We start from the raw sequence: 7,966 nt of genomic DNA, 5'->3' as shown, positions 1-7,966 counted from the left end.
ACATTGCATATCAAAATTTGAGGCATACAGCTCAAGCACTGGTGTCAGGGAAATGTCCAGATGGATTAAAGACCTAACCGTAAAAATCAAAATTGTAAAATGTTTTGTAAGAAAACGTAGGAAACTACCTAATATCAGAAGTAAGAAACAGCAGGATACAAAAAGCAAAACCCATAAAAGAATGATAATCTTGACTATATTAAATTTATAAACCAAAAATAAACAAAGGAAAGAGGCAAAATACAGGGTAGGAGAAGGTATTTCCAATGCCTTACACAAATTAGTACACAAATTTATGACAAACTCCTACAAAATAAGAAGAAAAAGATAAGCAACCCACCAAAAAATGTCTGAAGGATAAAAACGGGCAATTTGCAAAGGAGAAAACATAATGAACAGTGAAGAACTCAACCTCACTAATAATAAGGAAGAACTAATTAAGAAAATGAGATATATACTTTTATACACCCATAAGATTTGCAACAATCAGAGTTTGATAATATACTGAGTTGGTTGGTGAGATTGATAGAAACAGGAAATCGTATACTCTGCTTGTTGGAATATGAATCAGCCGACCAGCTGGAGAGCAAATTGGCAGTCCTACTTAGATCTGTTCATACCCTGTGATGAAGGCATTTGTAAGTGTCTGCTCTAGAGGAGCCCATATGCATTAAGACACGTTAAGACACATGCGCCAAGATGTTCACTGGGGCACTGTTGATAATTCTAGAAAGGTGGAAATGACCCAACTCTACCTTGGTTGAATGGGCGAACTCTGGCATTGATCTAAACCAGCAAAGTCAGGAAGGAAGAACTCTACCTATAACATATCTAAATATCAAAAAACACAAGGCAAGGAAAAAGCAAGTTGTAATGCAACATGCACAACATTATAATAATTTATGTAAAGTAAAAAACACATGGAAACTGTAATATACATCATTAATGGAGATATACACATATATCAAAGTGTGGAAAAGGCAATTAGCCCTTACAGCAGAATACTTAACCCAATAACTGATACTACACATCAAAGCTTTGGTGCCTTTGGAGGGAGGGAGGAAGGGAAGGAAGGGTGGGCAAGGGACTCAGCTATACCTAGAATGACTTATTTCTATTATCTGGAGAGAATAAGCGCTCCAAAGCAAAAGGACATCGTGGGTTATTTCTGCATGATAGGTACTGAGGTGTCTGTTATATCTTTACTTCTTTGCATGTTTAAAATTTTTATAATTAAAATATATTAGCTATGCAATGGTACTTTTTCCCCCAGGTGAAATAATCAGAAGAGCTGGAAAATAATTCAGAAGGAAATAACTTTATCTTTCTGTGGTTCGGTGTTGTATCCCTGGTGATCTCAAAATTATCTCCCAGCCTACCAGCCTTTGGGGGGAAGCCTGAAATGAGGCGTGGGAGGACTGGCCCATGCCCAGCAGGTGTGTGCCCAGTAGATGTTTTTCCTGATGCTCCCCTTGCTGCTGGCCTCACCCTGCACTGCTGGGCCCCACCACAAATCCAGCCTGATGGCCTGCACAGAGACAATGTCCTCCATCCCCTGGCCACTCCTGTTTCCCCTTAAGCTAGCAGTGCTAGAAATATACATGTGATGTCATCAGGGGTCTTATTGTCAGAGTACAAAAACAAAATGAGTGCCAGAAAAACTGGCACCACTCCCTCCCTACCCCACTCCAATAGCTGTGTTTCTCCAGGCGTGTCCACATTCCTGGACCCATCTCAGCACTTGTGTGGGGTGTACTCACTGACCAGTATATATCGCTTGCATATTTTTCTGCAGCTTCAGCCCATCTAGGTGGGGGACGTATGGGGGACAGTGTGGGCTCCCACTCAGGGAGGAAGCAAGGCAAAAGCCTGGCAGGAGTCAGGACTTGGTCTTTTCATTTCATTTGGCTTGGAAGTTCTTGCAACTTTCACCCATTCTGCTCAGTGAATTCCCTGGGACACCCAAATATTACCTTAAAGCATCACTTACCTATTCATTTTGTTTATCCATCTACCCCAGCCCCACCTGAGCAATGTCTGACCTGGGCTGCAGGCAGGTACAGGCACCATGCGTGATTCTGTCAGGCTCTGCAGGAGTCTAGCTTTGTTCCAGAGGGCTCCATATGGGGACAGATAGGAAGGAAAACCTGAGCTCCTCTGGAAGTGTTTGGAAGGATTTCCAGGAGGAGGAAGGGCCTGGCAGGGTGGGGTTGGGGGACTGGAGGTGGCCAGGTATTTGGGGAGGTGGGAAGGTATGAGGGTCCAGCCTCTGTGATGAGGGTTCTCCTCAGGTCCATATCCTGCCCCTTGCAGCCCCTCCACTTGCTCCACCTCCACTCTCCCTCCCTCCTTCCCCACCAGGGTGCCCCTCCTACTCCATGACTGAACATTCTCTCCCTGCTACCTCTGGAGAGTAAGTGGGATGAGGAGCTATTTCTACTCCTCCTAATAGCAACCTGGGCCTGAGAAGATGGAATCTATGTCCTCCTCGCTGCTTTTGGAGCATTTCTCTTTTCCTTCCAGGCTTTCCTTCTCTAAGCTCTGATCCTTGTACTCCACTCTAACATTTGGAGGACAGTGCGGATGAAAAAAGTGGCCACATACTAAACCTGATGAGCTCAGGAGAGGCCAGAATGGCAGGCTCTACAAACTCAGAGACTAAAATTAACCACGTAGGATGGTCTGAACATAAAAATTCTTAAAAGTGGGTCATTGCAGGTTGTCATGTTCTAGGCCTGTAGCTTCCTTGACAAAGGTCAAACTTTATCTTAAGTAGGCTTGTCTACTGTCTTTTTGCATCTAAGATAACATACCCTTGGAATGTCAGAGAGTAATCTCCTTTTTCTGGACCTTTCAGGTCACATCCATGCACCAGAGCACAAGACCACAGAACCCCTCATTGTTGTCTTGTTCCCTGAATAGCATCTCTATGTGCTGTACATGTTAATTATTAACTTTCCTGTACCCACCAATGTAAAAGAGTATGTGCCTCTCCATTTTACTTTTTATCCAGTCCCAGAGATTTCCCCATTTTGCTTTCTCCTGCTCCTTTAATCTACCATCAGGATGTCATGTAGCTCTGCCTCTGTCTCCTCCTTTGATTCCAATGTATAAAATAAGCTGCAAAACTGCCATTCTCCGGGGCATTTTCTCAATCTGTTGAGATTTTGCTTCTTGGCAATTGTCGTCAGTTTAGTTCAAATTAACTTGTTAAAATTCTCTACAGCAGCAGTCCCCAACCTTTTTAGCACTAGGGACCCGTGCTCCTATGAGAATCTAATGCCTGGTGATCTGAGGTGGAGCTGAGGAAGTGATGCTAGCGCTGGGGAGAAGCTGCAAATACAGATGAAGCTTCACTCACCCGCTGCTCACCTCCTGCTGAGTGGCCCTGTTGCTAACAGGCCACTGACTGTTACTGGTCAGTGGCCCGGGCGGGGGGTGAGGGGGAGTGGTGGTGGTGGTGGTGGTGGTTGTGGCCCTATCTGCTCTACAGATTTGAACATTTCTTAGTGGACAGCGAAACCACAGTGACACCTCCTCATCTCTCTAGCTCATCCCCCCAACTCCCCATACCCTCTTGTCCAGCACCTCCCTCCTCTCCTCACTCTGAGGGAACCCACAGGGCTTGGCTGCCTTGTCTCGTCCGTCCCTCAGGCACCTGCTCCCATGCCCTTCCTCTTTTCTTTTTCCTGAAGGCCTTCCCCAGCACCTCAACATGCCCAGGAGGCCTCACCCTAAAAGAAAACAAACCAAACTTCCCTGATTCCAGAGATCTCTCCAGCTATGGTCTGCTGTCTCCCTCTCTTTCCACCTGTAAGCTTCTAAGAGGAATTGTCTACACAGGCCCTGCTACTCACCTTCTCTTCCTATCTCCCTTGGTGCCTCTATTGTCCAGTTTTAGTCTTTATCTCCACCCAGGTTCCTGACTGCTAAGTCACTGGTACCGCCAGGGGTCACGTCCAAAACCTGCTGCCCTTGACCGCTGCAGTCTGGACCCCTGCTTCTTCCCTTGTCTCAGTGATGCTGCATGCTTCTTGATTTGCTCCCACCTCAGGGCCAAGGATCTCGGTCTCCTGGATCACTGTTTCTCAGCTGGTTTCTCAAATTGCACCCCGCTCCCCTCTTCCACCGCCCAGCTCTGGCAGATTCTCTCTGCCTGCAGGCCCTAGACCAGAGGTTCTCAGCTCTGGCTGTGCCCTAGAATCACCTGAGAAGCTCTGTAAAATGTTGAAGCTTAGGTTAACTGAGTCTGAGCTCCCAGAGGAGGGGAAGGGTCCCTGGTATTTTTTCAAAGCTACCTGGTGATTCTGCTCATTTTGCCTTCCAACCTGACCCCACCTCCCCCACCCTGCCTGCTGAGCGCCAGCTGCTGGTGTGACGGCGCCACCTTGCGGCTTTCTCAGGATATCAAATGGGGTGGAAAGAGAAAGAATAGTTAACTTAAAAAAATCTTATGAGTTTATTAAAGAATTCTGTGGCTGCGGTTGGAGCTGGTCCAAGGGATTCACTGCCCCCACACAGCCACAGTCTTCCTAATCAAATAGCAAATTCTTTACAATGTGCCTGGCACTGTTTTAAATGCTTCACCACAATCATATAACATAGATGTTATTATTATCATTTTATAGAAGCGGAAACTGAGGCACAAAAACTTCGCCAAGACCATGCAGGTAGTGGAGCTAGAGCTGCTATTACAAACCAAGACGGTCTGGCTTGATGGTCCACACTCATAACCACAGTGCTGCTGGCTGTAGCGAGGCTGCCGCCTTCAGGGGGCACAGGGGCTGGTGGGGTCAATTTCTTTTGCTGGGCATATCTTGGCACAGATACAGGTAGCTGATGACCTGCTGCCATAACTAGATACACTTGACAATCTCATTTGCTGCTGCCTTTATATTCCTGTCTTTAAATGCTTCTCCCCAAGACTGAGGCTGGCTGTAACATTTTATCCAGGCCCAACTCCAATATAAACAGAGTCCAACTTCACCAGGCACAAGAGCATTTTTAGTCAGCTAGAGTAAAGAGATTCTCAGCTTTGCTAGAATTCCCCTGGTACGCAGTTTCTCCCAGTGACCTCATCAGGGGAGTGGACCAGATTTGATTTAAGTGTCTAAAGTTTAATTAGCCAGGAAGGGAAGGGAGGCTGGAACCCAAGGCAACCTCAGGCGACCAGCAGGCGGTTCTGTCTGCCGCCAGCGTCCAGATGTCGCCCCCTGGCGGCAGCGGCGGAACTGGCCCTCTGGTTTTTCCAAGGGACCTGCGATGCCGGGCGCGGTCTCGAACACCAGGAGGAGGTCTCGCCGAGCTCCCGCGGCCCCTCCACTCAGCTGGCTTAACACTTGGAATTCAGGGAATCCCACTGTACTGAACCTGGAGAATGCAAGCCGCGAGCTGGGGGCGTGACTTCCCGATGCAGACCCCGCCCCGCAGCAGGCCCCGCCCCTTTCAGATTTCTTGATCGTAAGCAGGTGGATATTTTTCTTAGTATTGGTGATCAGAGACACCTGGTTGCAAATCCTCAGTTCTGCCGCTTTACTGGCGGCGTGTGCAACTTGCTTTTACTCTTAATATACGGTGACCGACCCTTCTACATACCAGGCACTAGGGGTACCTCAGTGAATAAAAACCGCCAAAAACCTTGCCGGCTTGGTGCTTACTGTCTACTGTGGGAAACTGATAATAAAATAAATAGGTTTAAAAAGTATAGTATGTTTAATAATAAGTCCTTAGGGGAAAATGGAGCAGGAAAGGAGGGGAGGGACTTTGGGAAAGAGGGTCACAAATCTAAGTGGGGTGGTCTGGGAAGGCTCCCCTGAGAGGGTATGTGATTAAAACTTTAAGATGCAGATATCTGTCAGGGGAACGAATATTCCTGGTAGAGCGAAGAGCAAGAGCACAGGTGAATTCAGTACATTCAAATAGGCCAGGTTGCTGGAGGCAAGGGTCGGGGGAAACCCTTGAGGAGGTGGTCTTTTCCTCTGAGGGAGCGGGGAGGCGGCCCAGGGGCGAGCGACAGTATCCACACACAGTAACTGAATCTCATTGGCTGCTGCTGTTGAGAATAGACTGCAGGGGTCAAGATTGGAGTCCTGGACGAGTTAGGGGCTATTGCAATGTTGGGAGACCTGAGTGTTAGTGGTGGTGGTGGGTGGGGGTGGGTTGACAATTGGCTAGATTCCGGATCTAGGCTGAAGCTAGAAGAGATAGGATTTGCCGTTGGATTGGGTTTGAGGGAAACTCACAAGTTTCTGAACATCGGAGAGGATGGAATTATCTGGGATGTGGAAGGCTGCAGGAGAGGCAGGTTTGGAGGTAGGGAGATGAGGAGCTCACCTTTGGCCATGTCCAGTGTGAGCTGAATATTTGACCTCTAAGTGATGATGCTGGTTAGATACTGATTAGATAAAGAGAGGAATTCATGGCAGGGCTAGGCTAGAAATCAAGATTTGGGAATTATGCATATAGAGGTGGTATTTACAGCCTTGGAACTGGACGAGATCATCCAGAAAGTGAGTGTGGAAAGAAAAGAATAAAGGCATGTGTCCGTGGGGGTAGGAGGAGAAGGAGTAGCCAGGGAGGTAAGAGAAAAACCAGGAAGGATGCCCTAAAGCCAAGAGAGGAGAGTGTTTCATGGAGAGGGGGATAGTCAGCTGTACCAAATGCTGATGGGAGATCTGAGGACTGAGAAGTGACCATTGAATTTAGCAACATGGAGGCCATTAATGACCTTGATGGAGCAGTTTGGGATAGAGCAGAATGGTGAGGGTGACGCCTGATTGGAGTGGGCTCCAGAGAGAATCTGAAGAGAGCAAGTCAGGGAAGGTGAGCCTAGACAAGCCTCTGACAGTTTGCTTTAGAGGGAAGGAGAGAGATGGGATAGTTGCTAGGGAGAGATGGGAGGGGTCCACATCCAATAGAGAGGTGAACATGTTGATGTAGAAGAGAGGAGAGTTGCTGGAGCAATATGCTTTGGTGGATAGCTCGACTTTCCAGGAGCACAGACACTTCATTCATAGTAATAAGACAGAGAACAGATGATGTGTACACAGATGCAGCTAGGCAGGAATTCTTTTTTCTTAACTTGTGAAATATATTTACAGAAAACCACATGTGACTCATATATATCATGTTATGAATAAAGCAAGTACCCATGTAACCACAACCTAGGGCAAAAAAAGGACATCATTAATACCCTAAAAAATCTTTCCAGTGCTCCTCTCCAATCAGATTTTTTTCCTTCTGCCCTAGATGTAGCTATCATTCTGGCTTCACTGATAAAATTTTAAAAAATAGTTTTACCATTTAAATACATTCCTAAACCATTCTTGACTGTTATAACTTTGTTTTTTAATTTAATTTAATTTTTTTTTCTGGCTTGATAATTTAACAAACGTATGCATTGTGGAAGGGTCCCTGAGTTAATTAACAGACCCATCACCTCATATAGTTAGCCTCTATTTTTTGGGGGGGGGATTGAGAACATTTAAGTTTTATTATCAGCAAGTTTCAATTATTCAGTATAGTTTATCAACTACAGTCACTATGTTATACATTAGATCTTAATCATCTTATAGCTGAAAATTTGTACCCTTCTATCAACCTCTTCCTATTTTTCTACTCCCCAGCCCATGGCAACCATCTTTCTACTCCTGTTTCTATGATTTCGACTTTATTTTGGATTACACATGTAAGTGATACTATGTGGTATTTTTCTTTCTCTGTCTGGCTCATTGAATGGAACCCTAGTGAATATAGTATTTTTGTTTTGTTTTGATTTTGTCTTCTTTTGTTCAACATTATTTGTGAACATCATGTTTTCTATAGTTGTAGCTTGTTGATTTTTCATAACTGTGTAGTATTCCACTGCACAAATAGATCACATATTATCTATTCCCTGAGATGGACATCTGGGTTGTTTGCAGGTTTTGGCTATCACAAACAGTGTTGCAGTGACTGTGTGTCTGTC

The sequence above is a fragment of the Pteropus vampyrus genome, unplaced genomic scaffold, assembly GCF_000151845.1.
Source record: "Pteropus vampyrus isolate Shadow unplaced genomic scaffold, Pvam_2.0 Scaffold20, whole genome shotgun sequence".
NCBI classification, from domain to species: domain Eukaryota; kingdom Metazoa; phylum Chordata; class Mammalia; order Chiroptera; family Pteropodidae; genus Pteropus; species Pteropus vampyrus.
This window is presented reverse-complemented; position numbering follows the sequence as displayed.